This window comes from Rattus norvegicus, chromosome 5, assembly GCF_021556685.1.
Source record: "Rattus norvegicus strain SHRSP/BbbUtx chromosome 5, alternate assembly SHRSP_T2T, whole genome shotgun sequence".
NCBI classification, from domain to species: Eukaryota; Metazoa; Chordata; class Mammalia; order Rodentia; family Muridae; genus Rattus; species Rattus norvegicus.
Window position 1 is genome coordinate 143,637,064 of NC_141538.1, and position 16,787 is coordinate 143,653,850.

A 16,787-nucleotide genomic window follows, 5' to 3' on the forward strand; every position below is an offset into this window, starting at 1 on the left:
ACAAGAGAGGAGCTGTGAGGCTAATCCCACCCTGCAGGGTGACCGTGGGAGACAGGTTTCCACCTGCTCAGGCTAGACCAGGCCATCGACTCTCTCTGCAGTCCAGAAGCAGGTCTCCTGTGTGCCTTGGGACCAACAGCCACTGCGCCATCTGGGACAGGCATAGATTTTCCATTTCCTGTGCATGTCTGTGAGGAGATTGAAGGCTCAATTTCAGGATGCCTGGGCCTGCACAAAGGCTGTGATGATGGCCATTGTCTGCGAAATGGTTCATTGTGGAGATGGGGTGAGGGGTAGGGAATTAAGGCAAGAGTCTTCGATCAATGACTCTTGATTCTTTCTTCAGGAGCTGAGATTGGACTCTGGCAGACAAAAGTCTGATTTAGTATGGGACACTCTGAAGTCCAGGGATGAGAAGTCCTGGGGGGAGGCAGCAGTGAGACACCGCAGCACTCAGGGCCTTGCTGTCCCGCTGGTGGGAGACAGGGCAGCATTGGGAGGAAGCAAACCAGTATGGTATTGCAGGCATCCTAAGAGACTCTAGGATAGAAGTAGCAAGCTGGGGGTTTGACTCTGACCTCATGGTCCCCACCACATGCCTTTAGTTCATCTGGGGACACTGGAAGCTTTGTCTTTCCTGGCTCTCTCGTCTTTTGCCTCTTTTCTTCCTTCCCCTCCCTTTAATTTTCTCACTCACTCAATCATTCTGTCAAGCTTGTATCCAGTGATCAGTGGCTACACTGTATCCAGGGATTACTCTGTGATAGCCTGAAGATCTAGTGTAGGACAGCTGGGAAGTTATACGTGTATAGACAATGCGGGGTCTCAAACCACTTCTGTCCTCTGTGAAGGAAGTGGACATGCTGAGCCAGGAAGCCAGCTTTCTTGCGTCATTTGTGTGTTACCTACAATTGAGCATTTTCAACATACCCCTCCCCCAAATCCCTCATGGTTAACGTTACAGGGGTTTGTTCTAAGACAACCCTATGGAAACTGCCAGTTGTGAACCTATGCCCTATGGTTTTTCCTATGTGTGCATATTTATCACAAAATTTGACATGAATTAGATAAGACAGTATTGAGAATGTCGGTCATAGACTAGTGTAATGTACTCTAATACAGTTTATGGGGGTGGAGATGTGGAAAAGTACTTGCCTAACACACATATGGCCCTGAGTTCAAGCCCCAGCCCTGGAAAAGGGGAAAAAGAGGCATTTATAGGGGCTGGGAAGATGGTTCGGTTAGTAAAATGCTTGTCGCGAAGGCATGAGGACCTGATTTTGGATACCCAGAAGCCAAGTTAAAAAGTTGACCTTATTGGTATGCTCCATAAGTTCTGGTCTTCCTTAGGGCTCTCCGGTTAGCTATCTTAGCTGAGTCAGTAAGCTAAAGGTTCAGTGAGTGAGAGATCCCATCTCAAATCACAGCACAGAGAAGGACTCAAAGAAGACACAACACTGAGCTCTGCCCTCCCCAGGCAGGCGCACGTATGCATGCATGTACGTGCACAGACAGACACACACAGGTTGTGTGCATTGTCTCTCTAAAGCGACTTGCTGTACTGTGGTCACTTTCCCCCCGTGAGTGTGTGAGGTGACACAATGCCTGCATGATGAAACAGAGGGGTGGGAGCCATGTAGGCTTGTGTTAAGATGTTTCCTGAAGGCTCCGTGAGCACAGGCTCTGTGATCCCGACCCAATAGCCTGTGAGCCGATAGCCGAGGAGATAGCTGTGACTAAAGTAGCTGTGTGTGTTGTATAGATAAGGAAAGATGACTCACATTCAGGGTGGAGTGGAGCAGGACAGCAAGAGATTTCATCACCATGCTAAGAATTTAAAACTTATCAGGTGCTCATTTCTGGAAATTGCCACTTAATACTTTCTGATTGTGGTTGACTGTGGGCAATTTAAACTGAGGGCAGTGAAGCTGCAGATATGAGGGAACACTACACTCAACTCTTCGCTGGAACTATTGTTGCCTTATGCCCCAGCTGCCGGACACCTCCCTGGCTTGGGAATGAGAGGCTGGAATTCTGGCTCACGCCTTTGAAACGTGGAGTCGAGATTTCCTGGTAACTGGTTAGGCTTTGATCTTGCACTCCAGACTGGTTCTTGAGCCGCAGAGGTTTGTGTCCACACAAATACACACTCTAATTTTCATTGTGTCATGACTTACATACAGTGGAACACACTGCTGGTCCTGTTCTGCTGTTTTTCATTTATCTGTTAAGACTCAGAGTTAGATAGCTATTCACAGTCATGGTTCTATCTTGACTATCTTCCAACTGTCTTGTGTTACATTTGTTTTCTCTCATATTATTATGGCTACTCTGAATTTATGTTCTCATGGTGTATCCTTTTCACCGTCGTCTATTCTTATAAGATACCATTATATGCTGCTTTTGTTTCTAAGAATTCCTGTCTTTTCATTGGAATTTTTGATTCATTTACATTTAGTGTGATTATCGATTTAGCTGATTTTGAACTTATGATTTTGCTATGTGATGCCTATGTTGTGTTCTTGTTACGTTTTGTTTTCTTCCCTACTTTCCCCGCCTCATTTGGGTTGTTGGAAGTTTTTAATATTCTAGTTTTATATGGTACCGGGAATGGAACCCGAGCCTTACAGATGCTAGGTAAGTACCCTACCACTGAACCATGTTCCCAGTCAATAGTCTAGGTTTTACTCATCTAATATCTTTAAAAATATGTCTCTTTTAAGGTAATTGTTTTAGGAACATCTAAATGCATTTTAATTGCTTAATTAATAAATAGGATCCTCCAGTGTAATTCAGGCTAGCTTCAAAGTAACAATCTCTGTGCCGCAGAATGCTGAGTGTGAGGATCATAGATGTGCACCACCATGTCTCAGGCACGAGACATTAAAAAAAAGTGTGTGTGTGTGTGTGTGTGTGTGTGTGTGTGTGTGTGTGTTGGGGGGTGCAGGTAAGTTGATGTAAGTGTGGGTGTGTGCATGTGAGGTCAGAGACAACTTTGAGAGCTGGTACTTGCCTTCTACCATTTGTGAAGGGTCTTTTATTGTCTACTTCTGTGAGTGCCATGTTAGCCAACCCACAAACTTCTGTCGAATCCTCTGTCTCTGCTTCCCTTTATAGGCTTGCTGGACTGCATACGTGTGATACTGTGTCCAACTTTGTGTGGGTTCTGGGGATCTGAACTCAAGTCCTCGGGCTTATGAGGTAAGCATGCTTCTCCCATTAACCCATCTGGCCGACTGATCACATGATCTTACATGGTCAAAGCTCACCTTTGATACATATTACTTCACTCCATATATAGTGTAAGAATCTTTTCTGAATTCTATTCTGTTTCTTCCCTCCTATATTTTACTTTAGCATTCATTTTACCTTTTACATTTAACTCCTGCTAGTCAGTATGACTTTTGTCTTAAGTAAAATAAAACGATACATTTTATTTAAAAGAAATGAAGTTAAGGGCTATGGAGATGGCTCCAGGAGTAAAGAACTTGCTCTGCAGGTATGAAGACTTGAGTTTGGTCTCCAGCATCCATGTAAAATACAGGCATGCAGCATGCCTCTGTGACCCTGCTCCTTAGATGTCAACGAGGGCGCAGAGGGTACCTGGAAGAGAATTGGGGACAAGAGACACGAAGAAGTATGCCAAGACAAGAGTCTGATCAAAGCGACAATTTTATTTTTTCCCAAGGCTGAATTTATACCATAACAGGGGTAATCGAGAGAGGTGGGAAGTGGGAAACATTTACTCAGGCCAAGGACACAGTATTCGTGTGCTCAGCTGATGTCAACAGGATGTTGGTTTTTCAGAAAGGTTACAGGTCATCACATTGGGCATCCTGACGTCAGATGTATTTCTCAGCAAGGTCAGAACCTTATCATATCATTATTCATCCTGACCACCAGATTTGTATTAGTCTTCTGCAGCTGGCTGGGGATTTTCCATGAACCCAGTCATACTTAATGTTAACCATAATAATAACATCAATAATGGTGGGTTTCAAGGGCATTGCTCTCAACACTTAGAGGTGAGGACAGGAGAATCCCCAGAGCTAGCTTGCTAGCCAGCTGTTCTGCCCAAGCAGTAAATTCCAGGTTAATTAGAGACTCTAAAATATTCATGATCAATAGAGGAGGATGTTTGGCATTGATCTCTAGGCTCTGCATGCACACACCTGCACATCCACACACACACTACATACATACATATTATCTGGGAAAAATAAGAAGGAAGAAAGTTTTTTCTTTTCTCATGTAGACTCCACTTTGGTCACTGTGTTGTTGTTATCATCATCATTCTCTTTGTTGTCCTCCTCCTCCTTCTCTTCTTCTATGACAAATACAAGATACAGTAAAGCAAGGCAAAAGTCCTTCTATCGAGGTTAGACAAGGTAACCCAGCGGGAGGAAAAGAATCCCAAGAGCAGGCTAAATAGTCAGGGGTATACCTGATCCCGCCTTTTGGAGTCCCACAAAGCACCAAGCTAACAGCCATAACATATCCAGAGAACCTGGTGCAGACCCATGCAGGTCCCCTGCTTGCTACTTCAGCCTCTGTGAGCCCATATGAACTCCAATTAGTTGATTTGGTGGGCCATGCTCTCCTTGTGTCCTCCATACCTCTGACTCCCACGATCTTTCCTCCCCCTCTTCCTCGAGGTCCCCTTATCACCCGATGAGACCTTCCGTTTAGACTCTCTTTCCATGTAATGTCTGTCTGGGGGTCTCTACACCTTCGTCCATCTGCCGCAGAAAGAAGTGTTACTAATGACAACCGGACAAGACGCTGATCCCTGAATATAGTAGAATTTCATTAGGAATCATTTCATTGACTTTTTCTTTTTTTTGTCCAGTTGGGTTGGTTTTTGAGCTATCCAGTCTGGTTCCTGGCCATCCGGGCAGTGGAGGTAATGGGTTCCCTCCCGTGCTGTGAGCCTCAAGTTAAACCAAATGTTGGTTGGCCATTCCTACAAGTTCTGCGCCGTCACTGCCTCAGCACATCTCGCAGGCAGGACAGATTGTAGGCTGAGGGTTTTGTGGCTGGGTTGGTGTCCAGGTTTCTCTCCCTATAGCCTGCAGAGTACCTAGTCATACTAAACATACTAAAACATAGACGTGAAGGCTTCACGCAGACACAGCTCAAACCTCTCTATGTCCAATGAGTTGTGAGGGTGTCGTCTTCATCAACGGGGCCTGCTGTGAGTTCAGAGAGTGACCTTCTGTTCTAGCATCAGCCTGGGTTAGGGATCTCCACTGGACCCCCTCGCCACCTAATGCAACCCAATCTCATGACTGGAAGCTTCGCTTGGCTCCCAAAGATGTCCAATTCAGACTCAGGGTTCTCTGTTACTAGGAGTCCTCACTAGGGTCACCCTCATAGATTCCAGGAAGTTTCCACTGTGCTGTTTCCACCCCTTCAAAGACCCCAATTCCGTGTGTTTTTCTTTTTGACAGGGACCCGTGCTCCATCTCGTGTTGTTACAGTAGCCTGAAGAATTTCTATACCATTTTAGAGTTCATATCTGTGGCTAATCAATTCCCCTGCTTTTTATTTTTCAAATTTTCTCATTTGCTTTCACTTCTGAATTATTTTTGAGCACAGACGTTCAGAATCATGAGTTGGTTTTCTTTCATCTGAGTCCCTCACTGCCTTCTGACCGCCACCATGTCATGGTAAATCAGGAGACGTTCTAACTTCTAATCTTTGCTTCCTATCTGTGTGCATTGTCTCTTCTCTTCCTACTGCCCTTGGGGTTTTACTTTTTCTCCTTTTTATTCCTCCAGAGATTTGATTATTATATGCCATGGAGGAGACCATTATGTGTGTGTGTGTGTGTGTGTGTGTGTGTGTGTGTGTGTGTGTGCGTATGCATGTGAATGTACGTGTGTGTGTAGGGAGCCTGTTTATGTTGTTTGGGTTTAGTTACATTTTTCCTGGGTTGACACCATCATCCCATCTAAAACACTTTTTTGTCCTTAAAATTAAAGAAATCTGCTTTTTTGTATGATAGTTTTAGGTTCACAACAAAACCATGTGGAAAATGTAGAATTCCTATGTAGCCCATCATCCCCTCTCACACACAGACTTCGCCACTGTCACAATTCCCCATCCCTGTGGTACATTTATTGCAACTGACAAACCAACATTGACACCTTGTTATCACCAAAGTGCGTGTCTTATTTTAAGGTGCACTCTTGGTGGCATACAATCCGTGGGTTTTGACAAATGCGTGCTGACCCGTGTCTACCACCACAGGAGTACAGAATGGTCTTGTAGAACAGTCTTCCTGCTGCAAGTCTCCCAGCTGTGTCTGCCTTCTTTCTGCTTTTTAGCCAACAACCTCTGATATTTTCAAAACTCCACAGTTTTATTTTTTTCTAGAGTGCTGAATTATTAGAATAATAAAGAATGTCCTTTTTTTTTTTTTTCCAGACTCACTTCCTGCATTCAGTAACATGCCTTTCAGGCTTTTCCATGTTGTCTTGTGCCTTGAGTTGCTCATTTCTGTTCAGTTCTGAATAGTATTTCATTGAATGGATGTGTCAGTATTTGTTTAATTTACCTATTAGAGGTCATCCTGTTTATATCCAAGGTTTGGTGATTATGAATCAGGATATTCATTTATTTAATTCTTGTCTCATATATTACAACCTGACAACAGTTTTCCCTCCCAATTCTCCCAGTCCCTCCTCCCCACACCTCTCCTCTCCCCGACACCCAATCCTCTCTGTTTCCTTTCAGAAAAGAGTTGGCCAACTACCAAGTTGCAACAAGTCTAGGCACACACCCTCTTATCAAGGCTGGCTGAGCAACCCAGTAGGATAAAAAGAGTCAGAAAGACAGGGGGTAAAAGTCAGAGGCAGCCCGTGTTCAAACTTAGGAGTCTCAAAAGAACACAAACCCATATAGCCATAACACGCATAGGACCTAGGTCAGAACCATAGACGCTCCCCGACTGTCCTTCAGATTTGGTGAGGCCCTATGAGCCCTGGTTAGTTGATTCTGTGGGCCATGTTCCTATGGTGTCCTTGTCTCTCTGGCTCCTACAATCCTTCCTCCCCCTCTTCAATGGGATTCCGTGAGCTCTGACTAATGTTTGGCTGTGGGTCTCTGCATCTGCTCCTAGCAGTTGCTGGATGCAGCCTCTCTGATGCCGATTATGTTTTAATAACCATTACTCGGCAGGTTTGGGTGGACACAAGGTTTTTACTTATTTGGGCAAATGCCAGGAAATGCACATTTAGTGTTGTAATAAACTGCAAGACTGCCTTCCCAAGCGACTGAACCACGTGCAGACTCACAGTGCATTAAACTTACGGTCACTCTGTCTCCTTGTCAACATTTGGGGCTGTCAGATGTTGGATTTAGGCCATCCCTTTAAATTAATGTTTCCACCCACAGATAATTAATGAATGTCTTTTAACAGTGCAAAGCCATGTGTTGGTGCATATGTGCATCGTGTATTGGTCAACTTAATAAACTCAGGCCATGCATTGTCTCGTTTGGACCATTCTAACATGTACGGAGTTCTTAAGTTGCAACTGCCTGCTGCTGTGTGATGTTGAGTGACTTTCAACATATTTCAATCTACATATCATCTGCATATCATTTGCATATCGTCTTTGCCGAGGTGACCACTGAAGTATTTTGGATTTTTAACTGGGTAGCTTTTAATTGGTGCATTTTCAGGGCTCTTTGCATACTTTGGGCAATGTGCTTTATCTTTTGCAAACATGGAGTCCTGGCCTGCAGCTTACTTGCACCCATCCATCTCTCTTTTGTGGGTTCCAATTCTATCTGTACTATTAGCATTAGAATTTCTTCCAGGACCCACAGTTGTCTTAATTTCAAGGACTCACTGAACTTTTCTTTTTAGCTTCCCGTTGTTTAACATTGAAATTTTCTATTTCCATTTATCATTCCTACCTGATTCTTCTTTATATGTTCCATTTTCCCCCTTTGGGTTTCCCCATTGATTCAGTCACAGTATATACGTTCTTCCTTAAATCTTTGAGCATATTTCGAGGGATTGCTTTGAAGTCCTTTATGTCTATATCTGACACCTGAGTCATCTCTAGGTCTCTTTCTCTTGATTTTCTTCTTGGTTATAGATTACATTGTGCTGTTTCGTGTTTTTACTTTGTTTATGAGATAGGGTCTTGCTATATAGCTAAAGTTAGCTTCAAATCCAAATTCTTGCTTCAGTCTCCTGAGTGCTGGGGTCCAAGACATTAGAATAGCACCACAGTGATGATTTGTATTAAAAAAAATTCACAAATTATGAGTTGGATACTATGGTTAGAACCTTGGGATCTAGAGTTCTGTTGACTTATTTTAAAGAGGATTCTGTTCTCTGGGCACAATTCATTAATCAGTCAGCTTGGTTCTGTCATGGATTGGTTTGGGTTTTTCTAGGTGGGTGCAGAAGGGTCCCCCCTTGGGAGTCTCTGCTGAATACAGGTGTTCAGTAAGATCTCCCCTCTCCTATGGCACCCCCATGGCTCAGAATTCTGTGATCTCCAATACTGCAACCCGGCTCTCCCACCAGGCACTCTTGTGAGGCAGCCTAGCCTTGACCCATGCATGGCTAAGCATCAGGTGGCGGCTACACAGACCCAAGCATTCTACTCACCTTCTGACTCTACTGAAGCCCACACCTGAAACCCCAGCCAATCTCTCCTCTTCTCTGGTCTCCTCTGTCATCTACCTGGCTGCATTCTGCACTAGGCTTTGGAAAGTGACCTCTTGCAGAGAGGTGGAATGAGGATCAAGCAAACCTCCTGAGTTTTCCTTTTGCAAAGGCTACAGACTTAGCAACATCAGTGAAGTCTTGCATGTCCAGGCAGCACTTACGGGGGCCCCCCCTTCCTGGGCTGTCCTGCATCCATGATCCTGGGGGTGGGGATGCAGAGACAAACAAACAGGGTCAGTGGAGAAGAGGTGCCCAGGGAAGGCATTAGGGTACCGTAGGCTACATTTTGTTTGTATCTCCCCAGTGGAGCCCCAAATAGGGAGGCAGCTGTGCTCTGTTGAGCTTCCATGAAGAGGCAGGAGGGAGGGGCAGCTGGGGAACGCAATTAGCTGACGGTTTGAGACTGATGAAGTGGATAATGAGAGGTGCTAGGGCGGGTTTTCATGCTAAAAAGAGAAGAAAAAAACAGAAAAACAGAGAGACAGACAGACTGTTACATATTACCTGCTTGGGCCTGGGCTGCTCTGAAGTCTACCCACCAAGAGGCCAGGGAGCAGAGAAGGCAAGCCCGGGCGAGGGCCTCTTTCCCAGGTGTACTCTTGGGTATGTTTCTTCATTTCTTTGTTAGCCTCAATGTCACCTGCATTAGAATGATCTTGGTCCCAGGCCAAGCATCCTTTGTACTTCATCTTCTTCAGTTGTCCTAAAACAATACCATGTAGTCCAGACAGGCAACCAGGGTACAAGGAGAAGCAGGATCTTTCCTGAGAGCCATTGTTAGTGATAAAGCCAAGCACCTTCACCTTGCGCTCGATCTCACATGCAAGGGAACTTAGCTTGTGGTCCGGCTGTGTGAGGCAGACTCTGCAGACCCCATTTCATTAGCCTTCTTCTGGCTGTCAGTCATTCCTAACGATACCTGTGAGTAAGGGACCAGCTTCATCCACCTTTCACATGAGGAAACATACAGTTTGATCAAATACACTCCCTTTCCATGTAGAGGAACAGCATAAAAAATGATTAGACTTTTATATAGGGGCTGGAGAGCTAACTCAACAGTTCAGAGTCCTTGCTCCATAATCACGAAGCCTAGAGTTCTGTTCTGAGCTGGACGTTTTCCACCAAGGCCTATTACCATAGTGCTCAGCAATGAGTGGAGGCAGGAGGACCCATGGGGCTTGCCAGTGTCCAACCTGGCTGAGACCTGAGCTTCAGGTTCAAGGAGAGACGCTGCCTCTGAGGAACCATGGGGGATAATGAGAGAGGACACCTGACGCCTCTTCTGGTGTCTGTGTGCAGGCTCAGGTGTGTACATCCGTGCACCTAACCCACATACTCATACAGACACACACATGTAAACAAATAAGTTCTTTTTTTTATTTTTATTAACTTGAGTATTTCTTATTTATATTTCGATTGTTATTCCCCTTCCCAGTTTATGGGCCAACATCCCCCTAACCTCTCCTTCTCCCCTTCTATACGGGCTTCCCTTCCCCATCCTCCCCCCATTACCACCCTCCCCACAAAAATCTTGTTCACTGGGGGTTCAGTCTTGGCAGGACCAAGGGTTTCCCCTTCCACTGGTGCTCTTACTAAGCTATTCATTGCTACCTATGAGGTTGGAGCCCAGGGTCAGTTCATGTATAGTCTTTGGGTAGTGGCTTAGTCCATGGAAGCTCTGGTTGCTTGGCATTGTTGTTCATATGGGGTCTCGAACCCCTTCAAGCTCTTCCAGTCCTTTCTCTGATTCCTTCAACGGAGGTCCCGTTCTCAGTTCAGTGGATTGCTGCTGGCATTCGCCTCTGTATTTGCTGTATTCTGGGTGTGTCTCTCAGGAGAGATCTACATCCGTCTCCTGTCGGCCTGCACTTCTTTAAAAACTCAAATGACAACAAATGCTGGCGAGGATGTGGTGAAAGAGGAACACTCCTCCATTGTTGGTGGGATTGCAGACTGGTACAACCATTCTGGAAATCAGTCTGGAGGTTCCTCAGAAAATTGGACATTGAACTACCTGAGGACCCAGCTATACCTCTCTTGGGAATATACCCAAAAGATGCCCCAACATATAACAAAGACACGTGCTCCACTATGTTCATAGCAGCCTTATTTATAATAGCCGGAAGCTGGAAAGAACCCAGATGCCCTTCAACAGAGGAATGGATACAGAAAATGTGGTACATCTATACAATGGAATATTACTCAGCTATCAAAAACAATGACTTTATGAAATTCATAGGCAAATGGATGGATCTGGAAAATATCATCCTGAGTGAGGTAACCTAATCACAGAAAAACACACATGGTATGCACTCATTGATAAGTGGCTATTAGCCCAAATGCTTGAATTACCCTAGATGCACATAACACATGAAACTCAAGAAGGATGACCAAAATGCGAGTGCTTCACTCCTTCTTTAAAAGGGGAACAAGAATGCCCTTGGCAGGGAATAGGGAGGCAAAGTTTAGAACAGAGGCAGAAGGAACACCCATTCAGAGCCTGCCCCACATGTGGCCCATACATATACAGCCACCAAACAAATAAGTTCTTTTTTTTTTTTTTTTTTTTTTCGGAGCTGGGGACAGAACCCAGGGCCTTGCAGGCTAGGCAAGCGCTCTACCACTGACACTGAGCTAAATCCCCAACCCCCAACAAATAAGTTCTTAAGCTGAGTGCGTGCTATTGTAAAGCCATGAGTTAAACAGATACCAAGTCCTGCCTGTGTGAAGCTTACGTCTTAGTGAGCTAGCTGCTCACTATCACTTAGCGAGAGTGGACCGGTGAGCAAGCTGGAAGTCACTGGTACAGAGGGAAATCAGGCGGGGAAGCAGGAAGGGAAGACACACGAAACACGCTGACTTTTGCAGCAAACCTGCCAGGGTCCATGGATATCTTACTGAAGAGCACACGGCTGGCCGGGAACGCCCAGAGACCCTGGGCTGCAAGATGGTCCAGGAAGGCAATTAGGGGCCGTGTTTCCTCTGAGGCTGAGCAGGAGGCTGCTCTGTAGGGTACAGGAGAACTGAGGCCCAGCAGGGTGATGGAGGAGAGAGAGAGCTGTGTGGCTAGGGCAGGGATAGCAGGGCCATGGGGGTATTTTTGGTATTGTGAGATTTGGTTCATGAGTAGGAAATGAGGTGTTGACACATTTTGAGCAACAAGAAGCTTTGCCCACTGATCCTCTTGCCCAGTGTCAGCAGTGAGACAGGCAGGTAACTGGCTGGAGTCAGAGCTGATGGTGGCCTAGGGCCAGGTTAGTAGCAGCAAAAGTGAGAAGAGATGGGATCCTGTTACTAGTTTGAAAGCTAATAGATTAGATGTTGAAGGAGAGAGAGAAATGTGTTCGGGCTCACTTCAATGCTGGGTGCCAAGCTTCTGTGAGGATGGGGCCGCCTTTGTTGGTCTAAGGAGCAGGATTCCAGGGAAAAAAAGGAGTTAGACTGTGCGGGGCATGGGGGGCTGTCTGCTGATCCATGAGATGTCCCTGTGAGGACAGAGACCAGGCTCTGGGGGGCTAGAAATCAGGAGAGTCCTGTGAAGGGCCAGGAGAGACCTGTGGGAGGGGCCAGGAGAGCTGTGTGGGAGGGACTGAGAGAGTAGGACTGAGTGGAGATGTGGGGTGTGAGGTGGGGAGGGGATGAGAATCTCTCTCTCTCTCTCTCTCTGTGTGTGTGTGTGTGTGTGTGTGTGTGTGTGTGTGTGTGTGTGTGTGTGTGTGTGTATTCCTTGGCTTTTTCTCTGGCTGAGAAGACTGCTTTGTTCAGGCAGGAAGTTGGCTGCACCAGGAAAGGGCCAAGAGATAACCCCCAGACAGCTAGGGCTGGAACTTTGATGCTCCCACCTGCCCAAGGTTTGCCTTCTTTTGGAGTTCTGACACTCTGATGCCCAGGGATGGACCTGATACCAAGCCCCAAAGCATCCCTCCACCCTTCTCTCTCAGCCCAGGGCAGCCGGTCTAATGTAGCTGAAAGCATTCACTGCAGACACACATACAGCTTAACCATCATGTGCCTTGGGTCTAGCACCTGCCTCTCTGGACTTTGCGTTTCCATCTGTTGAATGGGAACCAACTGAAGAGTTTGACCATAAGGCTAAAGGGAGAAAACGCCCACTGAGAGGCAGGGCAGTCGACAGTGGGATCACGTTCTTACCAGGTCCAGCAAGATTAATCACACTTCCTCTCTGCTCTTCAACATTCTATATGCCAAATGTCAGGTCTCCTGAGAGATTTCCCTGTTTCCCTGGCACTCACCAATTAACATCTTGATCGGGCACAGTGTCCAAAGATGTAAGAAATTGGTGCCAAATAAGACTTAAGTTTCTACCTTGTCTCTGCCTGCAGATGAGCATTAGAACCTCCAGGGTAGAATCTTGCCACTGAGACCTTGCAAGAATGAAATAAGGTATTTCCAAGAATGAGTTTGACACAGTGGGCTCCAATCAATACCACAGTGTGCACCTGAGTGCCATGCCATAGCTTTGCCCAAATCTCGTTCACCTAGAGTTTATCTGGTCCAGAGGCCAGCAAACATTTGCTATAGAAGTCTGGGGATTAAATATTATAGGCTTTGCAGGGTAGAGTCTTCTTCGCAGCCACACATCCGTGCTTCACAAATGGGCAGGGCTGTCCTGCGACCTCACTTACTAAATCATGCCGTAGCTGGATTTACCTTGCAAGCCAGCTGTAGTTTTCCAAGCTTGGTCTGGTCCAATCAGATCATTTAGCACAAAAGGAGAAGGAGATGCAGAGCTAACAAGACATCTTCAGGGCAGGCAGGCAGGCAGGCAGGCAGGCAGGCAGGCAGGAAGCCTGACTCAAGAACCCACCCAAAATTGCCCTCAGTCTTCTGTGGGTCAGCTCTCATTGGTTTGCATGATAGTTACTCACCAAACATTCACTGGATTGGTTCAATGTAATGATACATTGTTGACACCACATCGAAAGCTTCAGAATTTGGCATTTAGAGAGAGTTGGGAAATGGTGGTGGTGGTGGTGGTGGTGGGGAATCAATGGATGACCTAGAGTCCTCCCAGGAGTTCCTGGTTCCCAGTCCTGAAGGACACTGTCAGGATGACAAGGTCATCCTTATGGCAGCAGCCTCTGGTGGGACACCACTTGGAAGCCATACTGCCCTTTCTTCAGCTACCCCAAGAAAACAATTCTCCAAAAAAGAATCTCATCTATTAATGTGTGATTATTAATCTGGAAAAAAACCCCTCTACTTCTCAATAAAATGAATCTATGACAAGACAGATGTAATAAACCTGGTTAGGATTTATGGTGTGCCCAGGCATCACCATGCAGAAGATAATGTTCCCCTGTAATGTTGATTTGCTGGATGAGGACCATGTAATTTATTCTGTCAATGTACATAAGAAATGCTATCTGTGTGGGGAATGACTGATGGCCCAATGAAAGCTGGCAGGGAAACAAGTGAAACAATTTGGGTCTTAAAAACATAATCACCTAATGATCGCATTCTCGTGTTTGTAATGCACAGTGCAGGACCGTGTCTGTGGTTGCTGTCCAGTCCTGGGACCATTTACCCTTGAGCTTGGCACCCGAGGGCAGTAGGGACCTTCTGGTCCCTGCGATGGCCAGCCATCTCTCTCTCAGCCTTCACTCAGGTTGCTCCCTCTTCAGCCCCTCTCTCAGTTTATTTCCTTGGGGAGCATCCATGTCTGCACTCCCCAAGTACATGCTGCAGCAATGGCAAGGGTTTTGTCCCCTTAGGACTCCTGTGGGCCTCTGTTATGTCCTGGATTGCTCCCTGGAACCTCACCAAGGGATGTCTTGTTCTTGCCAGCCACATCCAGGCCATTTCCCGAGAGCTTGGGCACTCACTGGGGTTTTCACATGGAGCCTTGTCCACTGAGCCCTGTGATGGTGTTTTCCCTAGGAGGTAGACACCAGTGCTGTTGCCTTTCTTCACATGGAGGGAAGCCAGGCTCAGAGGCCACTCACCTTGTCCAAGGCCGTATAGAAAGTGAAAGGGAGACTGGGATTCGAGCTAGCTACAAAGCCTTGCTCCAAGCTGTACTTGCTTTGACTTCTGCTTCCTTACTGGCCTCTTCCTCCTCCATACTCTTTCCTGACCTGGCTTCCAGATGATGGGACATCCTCCTGCCTCACTCACATCTGAACCTCCCTCATCTTTCCAGAACATTCTTCATAAATGTTGATGCCTGTCATCTCTGTGTTCAGCTTTCCTATTTTCCTATTTGGTGTTCATGGTCAGATTTTGACTCCCAAACTTCTATCTATGCATCAAGACCCTTCACCTAACTGGGCAGGCCCAAGTAGATAGTCCACAGGCCTTTCCAAACCAAATTAGTCATTGACCACTATTCCCATAGCCCTATTCTCTCTGGTTGGACCCTCTCTCATCACTCATCTACACATGGAGCTCCAAGCCCGAGGGCAGCCATGATCCACTCACTACCTGTCCCCCCATGGTGCATACTTCCCGAGGTTCTGTAGCGGCCCCTGTCTGGAGTCGTCTGCCCATCCCTGTCCCTCTAGTCCAAGGCATTGGCATCTGATGCATTTCTAAGGCTCAGACATCACAGACCTTGATCTCTGATCACTTTCCAGAAGAACCCTGTGCCTCTGGACTATGCCATTGTACCCTGGAGTCCTGGCCTTTCGGAAGGAACGGTTGTTAAAACATCTCCTGACATTGTTGAGCTTCCTTGGTCTAATGGTCCTGAGGCAGGAGATGCTCAGGGACCCTGCTGAGCAAATGAAACGAAACTAGGTGTGTTGGACGGACCAGAGGGAGCTGGGGAGAAGAGAGCAAAACCACACAAAGCTGCTTTCGAGATTTTCTGGACGCCAAGAACATTCTAGAACTGTGGGAACATTAGGGACTCAAGGCAGACACCAGAAATGATGATGATGATGGTGGTGGTGGTGATTATGGTGGTGGTGGTGGTGGTGATTATGGTGGTGGTGATGATAGTGGTGGTGGTGATGATGATAATTCTTCCTCCACTTGTCTAGAGAGTGTCAGCATTCTAGCCCATGTTGGCCTCGAATTCTAATCTTGCTTCCGTGTCCTGAGTGCTGAGATTTTAAGTCTGTGGCAGCCCACCTGTCAGGAATACATTCTTTGAGATGCCCTGGGACATGGTTAAAAAATCACAGCTTCGGAGGCTAAGACCAAGGCTAAGGTGGAGGCCAAGCCATGGAGGACAGAAGGCAAGCTCTGGTCCTGAGGTGTGAACAGAGATGAGAGTCCAGGACTAGGTCCCCACTAAGCTGCTTTCTAGGGCAAAGCCTGGCATGGCAGTGACTTGGAGGCAAAGGCCAGTCCTAGAAAGACCAGCACTGGTCAAGAAGGTAGAGACAGGGCAGGAACTTACAACTCTAAGACACTCAGAGCAAAAGGGAAATCTTGGATCTGGGGCCGATCAGAGAGGCTAGATAGACAGTTTTATTAAGACAAGTCACCATGGCTGACCATGGACCCTTGGGTCTGAGTCTGCAGAATGTGACCAGATCATTCAGTGCCCCCCAAAAAAGTAGAATTCACCTCAGATGACTGAAATGAGAGAACTGGAATGAAGGTTTAACTTACAGAGATAAAGCAAAAATTGGGGAGCTGACAAGGGCTCCCCAGATAATCCTAGGAACCCATTCCACCCTTCTGTGTTGTAGTGTGCATGGAAAGACTGATTTGAAGCAAAGTTGCCAACACCCTTCTATGAACAAAGCGGTTAATTTGTATGAATGGAACTTGCTGTCATCAGGAGGCCACATATATGGAGCAGAGCTCATCCCACACCAGGGCAGCACCTGCACATACATAATTTTGTTTAAACCTCACCACAGTCATCTGAGGTCCTGCTTTTATTATCCCCCAATTATACAAGTGGGGAGACTGAGGCTCACACAGCAACAAAGAGATGGAATCTGTGTGTGACCAGTCTGGTAACAGAGGTTAAAGGGGAGCAGTGCCCCTGCCCTGCTAAAGGGTCCATTTTCAGCCACACATTGAGCAAATGGTGTGGAAACAGAGGCCAGCACAGCACAGAGACTGATCGATGGCACCAGCTCTGAGAAGCCAGGCAATTAACGGAGGGAATGCGACTGCT

General features: G+C 46.5%; 1 long non-coding RNA gene across 1 annotated transcript in view; it reads left to right on the plus strand.

Annotated features, from left to right (window-relative positions):
• The window catches only part of LOC120103127 (uncharacterized), an 88,044-nt gene that overhangs the window by 39,839 nt on the left and 31,418 nt on the right, over positions 1-16,787 (plus strand). The window contains exon 2 of the long non-coding RNA XR_015620487.1: positions 3,118-3,201. This is a non-coding gene — a long non-coding RNA (uncharacterized LOC120103127). The remainder of the gene's footprint in view (positions 1-3,117; positions 3,202-16,787) is intronic.